Consider the following 13,613-nt stretch of genomic DNA (forward strand, 5'->3'; position numbering starts at 1 on the left):
TTGTTTCATTTGTAATAAAAATTTGTTGGTGTATTCACCTTCTTTGATTAAATTTCTCATAACATTGTAATGCTCTTCTCTTCCTCATCTTCACTGGTTTCTTTGCCTGTAATTTTAACATTATGTAATTGAAGTCAGGTTTTGAAGTGATGGCCCCAATCAATGAGTGCAGTAAAAGGAAATCGTTTTTAAGAATTGTAATCTTTAATCCATACTGCTAAAAGATACTCTATTTCTATCATTGTAACGCTTCCATTCCTCAGTTTTTGTTGTTCTTGTTTTTGTTTGGGTGGGGAAGGGAGTTTCAAAAAGCTGCTGCAGCTTTGCCTTTCTCTTTTATTTTGCCTTAATGTTTTATAAGATTCCATAAGGTAATTTCAGGCATTCTGATATCTTGTCTTATTTTAGAGTTACCATGCCCACTTCTATGCCATTTGAGCATATCAGATTTTTGTTCTCATTGTGATGGCAGCGTTTTCATGTCAAGTATTGTTCATTTTGTTAAAAGGCTCTTTTTTAAAAAAAATTTAACACAGCTGTTAGTAATAAGCAACATGTGTAGTAGCACGTGAAGATAGAGAAATGCAGACTGATTACATAGGAGCAGATTACAATCCTAGACTAACTTGAATGCTTCAATCCAATTAATCAAATTTTGGCTCACATTTTCATATTCACTCAAATTCTGCATTATTTGCACTCAGGTCAATCACCAACTGTTTGTAACATTCCTGGGTATTTCCATTCAGAAAGTGACTGATGGATTCCTTCTAATTCTACCTTATTCTCAAGTTCAAAGAGATCTGGGCAATTTTCTTTCAGAATTTCTTGAAATATTAAACATATACTTTAACATATTTAACATGTATGGGACTGCCTGCCATCTAGGGGAGGAGGTGGAGGGAAGGAGGGGAAAAGTTGGAACAAGAAGGTTTTGCAAGGGTTAATGATGAAAAATTATCCATGCATATGTCTTATAAATAAAAAGCTATAATAATAATAAAAAATTTAAAAAGAATTTCTTGAAATATGATTTTTAGGTTTTTCTGTTGTGACTTTTAGGTAATCCAATGATCCTTAAATTATCTCTCTCTGTTCTAGGTCTATTGTTTCTGCTGTGAAATACCTCACATTTTCGTCTTTTTTTTTTTTTTTTTTTTTTTTTTTTTAAATCTGTTTGGATCAGGAGGATGATTTCAGAGAGGCTTGGAACATGAACTGATGCAAAGTGAAATGAGCAGAACCAGGAGATCATTGTACACAACAACAGCAAGATTATACAATAATCAATTCTGATGGAAGTAGCTCTCTTCAACAATGAGGTGATTCAGGCCAGTTCCAAAGATCTTGTGATGGAGAGAGCCATGTGCACCCAGAGAGGACTGTGGGAACTGAGTGTGGATCATGACATAATTCTCACTCTTTTTGATGTTGTTCCCTTGCATTTTGTTTTCTTTATTTTCTTTCCTTTTTGATCTGATTTTTTCTTGCACAACAAGAGAATTATATAAATATGTTTACACATATTGGATTTAACATATACTTTAACATGTACAACATATATTGGATTGCTCGCCACCTAGGGGAGGTGGGGGAAAAGAGGGGAAAATCTGAAACATAAGGCTATGCAAGGGTCAATGTTGGAAAAATTACCTGAGCATATGTTCTGAAAATAAAAAGCTTTAAAAATTTTTTTAAAGAAAATAACAAATTATTAAATTGTTAACAACAACAAAAAAGACCTGTTTGGACCAGTACTTTGCTAAATTGACCCCACTGATGCTTCCCAAGCATTTATTATAAATCACCAAAGTATGTTAGGCACTGTGTTAAGCACTGGAGATACAAAGAGAGACAAAAATATTCCTGCTCAAGAAGACTATAACATCTGAAGGAGCTAGAGGGCAGCCTTGGCTGACCCAGGTATTACAGATTGGGAAGGAGATAAACTGGAGGCAAGGGCCTCTCAGTCTCCTTGTTATCATCCTCTCACAAGAGGAGATCCATTCTGCAGGTCTGGGTTGGATCTCCTGCAGCCACTGTCAGGTGGCTCCCATGTATTCCAACAGAAATCAGTCAGCAAATGCCTATTAAATGCCCACTATTTGCCAAGCACTGTGCTAAACTCTGGAATACAAAGAAAGGCAAAAGACATTGCCTGTTCTCAAGGGACTCCCGTTCTAATGGGGGAGACAGCCTGTAAACAACTATGTGCAAACAAGATACACAAGGGATAGTTGGACGAGATTAGCAAAGGTTTGGGAAAGCCTTCTCACATATGGGATCTTAGCTGGGACTTGAAGGAAGCAAGGACAGCTAGAAGGCAGAAATCTAGAGATAAAGAGGGAAAGAATCCAGGCATTGGGGCAATCAGTGAAAATGCCTACAATGAAGAGATGAAGGATCTTGTTTGAGAAACAGCCGGTGTTGCTGGATCACAAAATCCGTTAGGAAGGGAGGATGTATGAGGTACAAGAAGTCAGGAAAGGTAGGGATGGGCAGGTTATGGGGGAGAGTCTTAAAAGCCAGTTTTATATTGATCCTCCAGGTAATGGGGAGCCACTGGAGTTTGTTGAGGGGGGGCATGGAGATGGGAAAATTAATTTGACAGCTGGAAAGAGGAAGAACTAGAGTGGGGAAAGTCCAGGTGTGAGATAGAAGAGTTAGGAGAGAGGAGAAGTGGGCAAGAGTGAATGTCTCAGTGAATGGCTTCAATTTACTCAGTGAAATATGGTGAGAGGATGGAGGGGAGAGAAGCCATGGGAGAGTCCAGAGTGAATAAATGGCTGAGCAGAGCCATGTGGTGATTAGGGTAGGGAGGTATAAAAAGATTGAGTTTGTGTCACATAAACTGTATTGGACTCAGTCAGAAGGATTTTGTGATTTATTACAGCTTCGTCCAGCAGGAGGTGAAATCAGAGCAGGAAGGAAGGCAGCAGATGGGGGGAGGGATCAAGGTTGAGGCTTTTCAAGGTGGCAAGAAACTGGAAACTGAGGGGATGCCCGTAATGTGGGGAATGGCTGAATAAGTCATGGTACATGAATGTTAGGGAATATTATTGTTCTGTAAGAAATGACCAGCAGGATGATTTCGGAAAGATCTGGAGAGACTTACAGGAGCTGATGCTGAGGGAAATGAACGAACCAGGAAATCATTGTATAGGGCAATGAGAAGATTATACGATGATCAATTCTGATGCACAGGGCTCTTTCCAACAATGAGATCATTGATTCCAGTTCCAATGATCTTGTGATGGAGTCCCCAAAGAGAGGACTGAGGAACTGAGCGTGGATCACAACATAGCATTCTCACTCTTTTTGATGTAATTCACTTGTATTTTGTTTTCTTACTCGTTTACTTTCTTTTTTTTTTTTGATCTGATTTATCTTGTGCAGCAAGAGAATTGTATAAATATGTTTATATATATTGCATTTAACACATATTTTGACATGTATAACATATATTGAATTGCTTGCCATTGAGGGGAGGGGATGGGAGGAAGGAGGAGAAAATCTGAAACACACGGCTATGCAAGGGTCAATGTCAAATTATTCGTGCCTATGTTTTGAAAATAAAAAGCTTTATTAAAATTTTTTTAAAGCTTTTTTAGAGCAAGATCAGAGATAGGGTGAGAGGCCAAGGGACTCAAAAGGAAAGGATGGTAAAGACGAACTAGTTCACTAAGAAGTGAAGATGGAGAAAGGAGAATGTAGCCCGGGCAGAGCTCACGAGCTCAGAGAGAACCAAGGCCTGAGGGATTTCTCTGATGATGATAAAGGGAAATTTCAGAGTTTATTCACATGGATTTGGAACACTTATGGATAGTGATAACATTAAAGACTTGATCATCCTTGTGGAGAGCTGGAGGTCCGGTGCCTGTGAGAGTATCAGTATATAAGGCAAAATCCCCTGGTTGGCAAGGAAAGAAAGAGCATGAACTACAATCCAAACTGATTGGTGAAAGACCAGATTTGAATCCTGTTTCAGATACTCACTTACCTTGGGGAAAGGATTTAACCTCTCCAAGGCTCAGTTTCCTCATCTGTAAAATGAGCCACTGGGGGAACATGTTACACTGGCCTCCTGATGCTGTTCTAAGGCTCCAAGGAGATAATGTGCTTACTGTGCTTCAGAAGTATCAGCTATTGCCATTGTCCTGTGATGCACACTAAATCCTGAGGGCTCAATCCAAGGACTTGGTGATATCCATCTTTCCTGGTGAGTTATACAGTTACAACACAGGCTTCATCCTCCCAACCCTAATTAAAGTAACAGGTTAGGTCCCTGTAGGCCGGCTACTGAATCTTCCCTCAGAGTTCTGGGGCCAATTGGGGGGGGGTGTTTTTCTAATGCTAGGGGTCATAAGCCCCTCTTACAATCATCCATTGATCATCCATTGATTATCAGTTGATATCAATGCCAGTCAGATTTAATTAACTTTTAGGAATGAGTATTTATTTTTAGTTGTTGCTTAGTCATCTTCATCTTTTTGGGGTTTTCTTGGTTTGTGGTTGACCATTTCCTTCACTCATTTTATAGATGAGAAAATTGAGGCAAAGAGGATTAAGTGATTTGCCCAGGGTACAAAGCTAGTAATGTCTGAGTTCAAATTTGAACTCGGGGCTTTCTAACTCCAAGCCTGGCACTCTGATCACTTTAGCATCTAGCTGATAGTAAGATAATATAGTACAAAGTACCTCCCCAAATATCTGGGACATACTTATTCACAAGCAGAGGCAAAGTCCAGGAGAAATGTGAGCTCAAAGGAACTGGAAATTGGGTGGATGCCCCTCAGTTGAGGAAATGGCTGAATAAGTTATGTTGTATGATTGTAACTGAATATTATTGTTCTACAAGAAATGAGGAGGAGGCTGATTTCAGAAAAGTCTGGAAAGACTTACATGAACTGATGGTGAGTGAAACAAGCAGAACCAAGAAAACATTGTCCACTGTAACAATATTATGTGATAAGACTTGGTTCTTTTCAACAATGATGTGACTCAAGGCAATTCCCATAGACTTTGGATGGAAAGTGCCATCCACATCCAGAGAGAGAAGTATGGAGCCTGAATGTGGATCACAGCATATTTTCACCTTTTTTAGTTGTTGTTTTGTTTGTTTGCTTGTTTTTTTTTTTTCTTGTGTTTTTTCCCCCCTTTGATCTGATTTTATTTTGCAGCATGATGAATATGGAAATATGTTTAAAAGCATTGTGCATCTATATCAGATTTAACCTATTTTTAACCTATATCAGATTGCTTGCTATCTTAGGGAAGAGAGGAAGAAAAATTTGGAACACAAGGTTTTGCAAAGGTGAATATTAAAAACTTTGCATGTATTTGGAAAATGAAATAATTTTTAAAATTAATTTTACAATTATAACTTTTTAAAATTAATTTTATAATTATACTTTTTTGACAGTACATATGCATGAGTAATTTTTTTTATAACATTATCCCTTGTACTCCCTTTTCCAAATTTTCCCCTCCCTCCCTCTACTCCCTCCCCTTGATGACAGGCAATCCCATACATATTACATGTGTTATAGTATAACCTAGATACAATATATGTGTGTAAATCCCATTTTCTTGTATAACATTTGTTGACAGTACACATGCATAGGTAATTTTTTACAACATTATCCCTTGTACTCCCTTCTGTTCCGAATTTTTCCCCTCCTTCCCTCCACCCCCTCCCCTAGATGGCAGGCATTCCCATACATATTAAATATGTTATAGTATATCCTAGGTAAGATGAAATAATATTTTAAAAAAGAAATGTAAGTTCAAACTTAGGATATGAATGGTATGGGGGGCAGCTCATGATTCCTCCAGATCCTTTTCCTAGAAATCATTGTTCCTTGTAATGTTCTCTTCCTCTAAATTGTAATCCTTCTCTGGGAGCAGGTTTCTTGGGGAGCTTCTGGGAGCAGCCTTAGTTTCAGTTCAGTTCAATAATCCAAAATGCAGCCTAGAGTTAAAGTCCAGATCCTTTATTGTGTCTTTCAAAGTCTTGAATCTTTTCCTGGGGTCTGGCTAGCTTTAATAGAAGCCTATCTCTCTCCTTGGTTCCCTGATGAGCTCTTGTCAGAATGTCTCCAGCCAGCACAACGGTAGAAGTGGGAATGAATCTGACTCGGCCTCCAATTGTGGGTTTCTGCCTTGTGAATCTCCCAGAAGTCAATCCTAGTCTTGAATCTCCTGAAGTCTCTCCTCCGAAGTCCCCTGAAGTTCTTCCAGGAAGTCCTCTCCTTGACTCAATTCAGACTGACTCTCCCCACTGAATCCTGACTCCTTATATCCTCCCAGAGAATGGGCTTGTGGGTACTCCCTGGGCTTGTGGGAGCTCCTTAAAAGTATGCTTTCTTAAAGGTGTGAAGTCTAATGTGTGAACCAATGATTGAACTCCTTTAAAGGTTTGAACTCCTTTAAAGGTGTGAACTTAGTGCATAAGTACCTTGTAAGAATCCTAACAGTTCCTCCTTCCTGGGGCCCTCACAATGTTCTCTTTGGGCCCAATACAGCATTCTTCCCGACTCCTTTTAGAGCCTGGTACCTTCTTTTCCACGTTGTGTTTACTTTACCCTCAGTTCTCAGTGTAAACATGGCCACCAGTCACTTTGTTCTGCTAGGACAAGGGTTCTTAAACTGTGGATTGCCACTCCATATGGGGCAGCAAAATTAAATATGGGGGCTGCGAAAATTTGGCAACAGAAAAAGATTTCTGAATGCTCTACATCCTGTAGTAGCAACAATTCTGCCAAGATTTAATTCTTTATATAAAAATAATTACATCCATCTCATTAATATGTAAATGTGTTTTCATCTTTAATAAATGGTAAAATTCTATGTATGCCAAAAAATTGTTTTAAAATGCATTTCTTTATGGTTTTTATTAGTGAATGTTTGATTTGCATACCTGTTTTATATACTTACATACCTGATATCGAGTAAAAATGTCTCCAGTGAAGTTTGAGAAGCCCGATGCTAAGGCACAGGAAGAGTTTAAACAGCCGATCCTTCTGTGTCTGGAAGCTTCTGAGGAAGAGCATTGCTGTGAGCTATCAGGTAGGTTGCTCTCTCCACACGCAGCTGCCATGTGTCCCCGAACACATGGTGTCTTTAGTTCTCTTGTGACTTTTCTCTCTTGATCTTAGGTGAATGGACACCACGAGATGAGAAGAGCGTGCAATTGACTGACCCACTAGAGAAATCCTACCAGCAACCAGAGTTGGTCGTAGAGTCCACCCTAGTGGCCAAAGACAGGACAAACTTAAAAAATAGCCATGATAGTCCCTGGAGAATGGGGGAGCTCGGGGTCATGATCTCTCATGAGAGATAGAAATGCTGGAGATGCACTCAAGGAATACACTAACCCTCATAGTCCAACAGAGCCCTGCACTCAAGAGAACTCAATCAGGACTCCCTGATGGAAGAAAAAGATTTCTGGAGTTAAGAATCGAGGTTCCCCTTTGCTCCCCCATGTTTTCTATACCCTGTGGACCTTTGTGGTAAATCTATCCTCCATCTATCCTGTCATCTGTCTATTTTTTCCAGTCTCTCCAGCCTTCGCTCCTACATCACTGAGACTCTTCCGTCTTCCCCATCTATGTCACTGGAACCGTGTCTTGGACATCTCAAACGCCTCCAACTCAGATGTACTATCCAAAAAGCCCCTTACGTCAGCTGCCTGGGAGTCATTCTTGATTATTAATTAACCTACCGCGTCCAAGTCTCACTCACGTCACCCCACTGCCAGTCTCTCCCATCTCTCCGCTTCTCTTCACTTCCAAAGCCATTGCCCAGCTTTAGACTGTGATCTCCTGCGTTGCAAAAGCTTTCTCATTTGCTTCCGTGCATCCCGCCTCTTCCATGCAGCACATCCTTCACTCAGTTGCCAAGGTAATCTTCTGGAAGCCCAGATGGGACCGTGTCACTCACCCCTTCATAAATTCAGTGGCTCCCTATTACCCGGGATCTTTGCCAGACATTCCAAGCTTTACCCGGCCTACCCTTTCAGGTTAATGACACACTCTTGCCCTCACATGTGTGTGTATGTGTACGCATTATCTCCGTATGGGGCTGCACCGGCTTCTCACACTTTCTCCCGCAGCCCTTTGTATCTCCTGCCTCCAAGTCTCTGGCGGACTCATTTACAGAGATGCTGCGTCTTAGAATTCCCGGTTTCCCTTAAGGCTGAGCTCAGGTATCGCCTTCTACACTAAGCGCCTCCTGATCTCCCAGCAGTTACTGTCTCCCCGCTTCAAGCTGGTTTGTACCCCCCCCCCATGCAGTTTTTGGTCCTCTCTTGGCTTGACTATTTCACTTTTGTCTGTAGCCTAGCCTGGAACGTAGTGGACCAAGGTTCATTGATTGATTGGTCTCAGGATGAGGAAATGGAAAGGAAGTGAGTTTTTCAGACCTTATTGGCCAGAAAGAAGGATAATAGAGGGGTGAAGAGCCCTAGAACAAGGAGGGCTGCTGCAGAGCAAGGTCCTCCACCCAGGATCTCTGGGGACTATTACGTGTGGCCTGAGAAAGTGCACAAGGGATTCTTGAAGTAGGGAGCCACAGCTTTTCTCAGACATCCCCTTCTCTGAATTCTCTTCAGCCTTTGATCCTACTGATAAACCACTTCTCATGGATAATCTCTCTCTCCCCTTTCCTCTTTGTATCTGTCTCTTTTTTGTCTCTGTCTCTCTGGTTGTGTGTGTGTGTGTGTGTGTGTGTGTGTGTGTGTGTGTGTGTGACAGAGACACAGAGAGACACAGACAGACAGAGACAGAGACAGAGATAGACAGAGACAGAGAGAGACAAACAGAGAGAGACAGAGAGAGAGACAGAGAGAGAGAGAGAAAGAGACAGAGATACAGAGACAGACAGAGACAGAGACAGAGACAGAGATACAGAGACAGACAGAGACAGAGACAGAGAGACAGAGACAGAGAGAGAGAGACAGAGACAGAGAGAGAGAGAGAAAGAGACAGAGAGACAGAGACAGAGACAGACAGAGACAGACAGAGACAGACAGAGACAGAGAGACAGAGACACAGAGAGAGAGACAGAGAGACAGAGACAGAGAGAGAGAGAGAGAGAGACAGAGACAGAGACAGACAGAGACAGAGAGAGACAGAGAGAGACAGAGAGAAAGAAGGCGGGAGGGGGGAGGGAAAGAAAGGGAGAGATGGAGGATGGACAGAGGAGTCATCTGCTTAGAGACAATAGTTGAATGGGAGATGATGACAGAGCAGTACAGAGAGATCTCACTCTGTCTCCCCCTCCCCCACGGCGCGGGCAGAGGCGCCCCATCCTGGGTCAGCCTCAGTTTCCCCTGCCGTGACGCTGGCCCACGTTAAGCCGTCTGGTTTCAGAGGCCTCAGCTCTCGGAAAGGCCCCTCCCCGCAGCGTCCCAGCCCCGGCCCGGGCCGCCCCACTCCTGCTCGGGTGCAGCCGCCCGCCGGGCTCCGGGCCGAGCTCTCCCCGCGGCTTCCCCCGGGCTCGGCCCGCCTCGCTGCCGCCCCCGGCTGCCTCCCTCGGGGTTTGGTTCAGTTCCACAGAGTCCGTTAGGGCAGTGGTGCTTGTTACAATCTGTGTCTGATTGCCCACAAACCCCCACCTCTCTGGCGCTGCGGCCCGGCTCTCGAGCTGGGGGCTTTCCGGCTCTCGTCCAGCCTCTCCCGAGGAAGCCGGGCTCAGAGCGGTCAGGCGGGAGGTCAGAGCCTCACAGCAGCGCGAGCCCCGGGCCCTTGTAACACCCCCCCCCCTCCCCCGCTCTCAGAGGCGGCTCCAGGCCCTCTCGGGTGGGACCCGGCGCTGTCTCGGGCCGGATCTGCACGTGCCTGGCGGCCAGCTGTGCCGGATGTCCCCCCCGGGATGAGGCGCATCCTCGCCCCCTCCTCCCCAGCGTCCGCCTCCCTATGGCCCCGGCTCGGCAGCTCTCGTTTCCCCAGGCGCCTCTGGCTCGAACTTCAGAGACTCCCTGACACGCTACCCCGCCGCCAGCCAATCCTCCCACAAGTCCGCGGGCCGCCCCCGGGGCGGGGGGCGCAGCCTCCTCCTCCATAGCAACGCTCGTACAGAACGCAGCGCCCCGAGACCCGCAAGGGGGGGAGGGGCACTTAATCTGCCTCACATCTGCTGGCTCTCTCCCCCTCCCTCCTTTCTCCCTTTCTTCCTCCCTTCTCTCCCTCTCTGTCTGTCTGTCTCTCTCCCTCTGTCTCTGTCGGTCTGTCTGTCTGTCTGTCTGTCTGTCTGTCTGTCTGTCTGTCTCTCTCTCTCTCTGTGTCTCTCTCTCTCTCTCTGTCTCTCTCTGTCTCTGTCTGTCTGTCTCTGTCTGTCTGTCTGTCTCTCTCTATCTGTCTCTCTGTCTGTCTGTCTGTCTCTCTGGCTGTCTCGCTCTCTGTCTGTCTCTGTCTGTCTCTGTCTCTCTGTCTCTGTCTGTCTCTCTGTCTCTCTGTCTCTCTGTCTCTCTGTCTCTCTCTCTCTCTCTCTCTCTCTCTCTCTCTCTCTCTCTCTCTCTCTCTCTCTCTCTCTCTCTCTCTCTCTCTCTCTCTCTCTCTCTCTCTCTCTCTCTCTCCCCCTTCCTCTCAGCCTCCCTTCTTTTCTCTCCCCCACCTCCTCCCCCCCCCACTTCCCTTCTCTCTCCTTTTCTCCCCCTTCCCAAGCAGAAAGCTGGAAAACAGAGCAGCTCAGAGCTGTGCTCACTTCATCCTTCAGAAAGTACCGTAACTATCAAGGGGAAATTCTCTTCCGAATCTGGATCTGACTAATGAGGGGCAGTGGGACCTGAGGAAGGAACAGGTTAGAAGAAAGAGAAGGGAGCTGCTAAAAGGCTTTGCTTTTTTCGAAAGCAGAGTTTAAAAGTTCAGAGAAAGGACACCTGGGAGAGAAAGGAGGCCCTCAGGACTGAGATTCCGAAGGCCAAATTGTGACGAGCGGCGCGTGGCAGAAGGAGGGCCTGTGCCAGACCAATGTGGAAACCAGCGATAAAGTTTTAAATGCCACATAACTAGTGAATGCCCAAGGTTACATTTCCCTGACTAAAGTTTTAAATGCCACATAACTAGTGAATGCCCAAGGTTACATTTCCCTGACTCAAGATCCAGGACTGTAACCATTGCACCACCCAGCTGCCTCAGGTGTCAGGAATACAAGCAAACATTGGGGGAACTGCAACTGAAAGACAGATTTGGGGGCGTCACTGCCGTTCCACCACCGATACTCTTGCCTGTCACTCATTCCTCAACGGCTAGTGTACTTATACTCCATCATTTTTCCCCAGTGCATTGATCCTGAATCTTTGACTGACAAACTCGTTGCCTCATCCCGCTCTTCCCGTTACCTCACATCCCTCTGAGCCCCACCCCAGCAATGTTTCATTCTAAGGCCCCTTCCACCATGCTCTCTGGAAATGTCTGCTCCGTAAGTAACAAACTTGTTGTCATCCTAAATCCCTTCCTTTCCCACTCCTTCCATCTGCTTTCTTTCCCTAGTTCCTGATTTTCCTAATTCCCACCTGATGAGACGGCCTCCCTTTCCACCACTTGAGCTCTGGCTGCACATTTACTGGTCCTTCCACTTCTCCAGGGCTGGATGCGGTGCCGGAGCGCTCCCTTCTCACCATTATCGTTTCCAGGCTCTTCCTCTGCCTCCGCACTTAGTGACTTTACCTCCTTCAAACTCAGTCATTCAGTTCATACCCACAACTTTGTTATTCTTGACTCCGGGAGGCGGAATCAGGGGCGATGTGGGGAGATTGGAAAGAGGCTGATTCCGGTGGGATGTGAAGAGATGTCAAGGTCTTTGTTCCGAAACGGAAGGGCCTTCCTCGGGGGTCAGTAAGCTTCCCTCACTGGCTGGAAGCTTCTTGTGAGCCACTGGGCAGGGTCTGAGGCTTCTCTTATATTCTCTCATTCAGTGTTCTGAACTATCTTGCTAAATCTTGCTCCAAACCTTTTGTGGAAGCTTTTCAGATAAACTATGATCTCCTCTGCTTACCCCAAACTGCTGACTATGACCTCTCGTTCTGACGTCCTTCCCTACGATCCTTCTGCCCATATTGACTCAAACTTCAAGTCCCATCTCCTGGAGCTTCTCATGATCTGTCCCTCTTCCCTCTGTACTTCAACCTTCTGAAAACTGGATCTTCTTTTCTTTTCTTAGAAATTAAAAAAAAAATTAGTTTTTGTTTTTATTTTGCCACTTCTTTTCTAAAGCCCTTAATGTGTCCCCTACTTTGTGTTCTCTTCCTTTTCAGATTTTTAAAGAATCTTCAGCTTGGTCTCTCTCTTCCCCTTATTATTATTATTATTTTTTTTTTTTTTGCAAGGCATTTGGGGTTAAATGACTTGCCCAGACTCACACAGCTTGTATGAGTTAAATGTCAGAGGCTGGATTTGAACTCAGGTGCTCCTGACTCCAGGGCCGGTGCTCTATTTACTGCCCCACTGTCTTATTTAGCAAGCTCTTCAGTGGGAGCCAGCTTCCCTGAGCAGCCCCAAGAGCTACATATGGGAAAATAAGTCAGCAGTTCATGGGACAGTGAGGATGACTGAGTATGAGGGAGCGAATAGTAGGCTAAACTCGCAGGGAGGAAGACAGATGAAAACATGGAAGATAGAGGGGAAAGAATAAGCATTTATATGGCACCTATTATTGCCAGGCACTGCGCCAAACATTTCACAACTATCTCATTTAATCCTCACAACAAACTTGTGAAGGGCATGCTGTTGTTCCCATTTAAGAGATGAGGAAACTGAGGTAAACAGAGGTTAAGTGACCTGCCTAGAGTCATTCAACTAGTAAGTGTTTGAAGCCAAATTTGAACTCCGGTTTGACATTGTTTCAGGAAAGACTCTGGGCCCGAGATGCTTCTTGGCAATCCTTCCCCCCGCAGCTGGGAGCACTTGATGGGGCGGGGCGGCAGGAAGCCATCCCTTGTTGCTTGCTTATCATTCCTGGCGCTGTTACAAAGACAGTCAAGCTGGGACAGATCCCGGAGGGCCACGGAAGCCAGGCAGACGTGGAACCCTCCGTAGCACTACAGGATGGGTGAGGAGCCACAGCCGGCCTGAAACAGTCTGGACCGGCAGTCATCCTGAACACCGACTGTCGGGAAGCCAAGGACCTCAACATCCTGACCCTGTCCCCTATTTCTCATCCTCTGCAGAATTAGTCCTGGGGCCACAGGCTTGGAACCCCTTCCTCCAACCTTTCTCTTCTTTTCTTGGGGGGGGGGGTAGTGAGGGCAGTGGAGCTGGTCCATGGGAGGGAGCTAGAGGGGCCACATAATAGGTTCTAAGAGCTAGATCACAAGATCAAATGCATGGATAATCCCATTGTCATTGGGGACAGAGGGGGATTTTCTGGAAAAATCATGATGGGTGCCCGAGCCACCCTGAGGTTTACAGAATTCTCATTTCTTGGACTCATCCTAATCTATTTTACTTTGTTCAATCCGATAGTTAGCCCACAGTAGGGGCTTAATATTTATTAATTGATGTTGAATTGTGGTCAGGGCTGGATTGCAAGCCATGAAAATTCAGGGGGTGGGGGGTGGGAGTGAGGGGACAAGGGAAAATAGGCTAAGAACTTGTCAAAGGGCGCCCTCTGCT

At 45.1% G+C, this 13,613-nt stretch overlaps 2 long non-coding RNA genes across 2 annotated transcripts in view; one reads left to right on the forward strand and one right to left on the reverse strand.

Moving 5' to 3' along the window:
- The window catches only part of LOC141541754 (uncharacterized), a 21,995-nt gene extending 20,256 nt beyond the window's left edge, over window positions 1-1,739 (forward strand). Inside the window, exon 2 of the long non-coding RNA XR_012481891.1 lies at window positions 1,187-1,739. This is a non-coding gene — a long non-coding RNA (uncharacterized LOC141541754). The remainder of the gene's footprint in view (window positions 1-1,186) is intronic.
- The window catches only part of LOC141541755 (uncharacterized), a 14,153-nt gene extending 4,136 nt beyond the window's left edge, over window positions 1-10,017 (reverse strand). Inside the window, exons 1-3 of the long non-coding RNA XR_012481892.1 lie at window positions 9,840-10,017; window positions 7,808-7,910; window positions 6,941-7,249 (exon numbers count right to left, since the gene is read on the reverse strand). This is a non-coding gene — a long non-coding RNA (uncharacterized LOC141541755). The remainder of the gene's footprint in view (window positions 1-6,940; window positions 7,250-7,807; window positions 7,911-9,839) is intronic.
- Between the last annotated feature and the right edge of the window lie 3,596 nt (window positions 10,018-13,613).

Source organism: Sminthopsis crassicaudata, chromosome 4 (genome assembly GCF_048593235.1).
Source record: "Sminthopsis crassicaudata isolate SCR6 chromosome 4, ASM4859323v1, whole genome shotgun sequence".
In the NCBI taxonomy this organism is placed as follows: domain Eukaryota; kingdom Metazoa; phylum Chordata; class Mammalia; order Dasyuromorphia; family Dasyuridae; genus Sminthopsis; species Sminthopsis crassicaudata.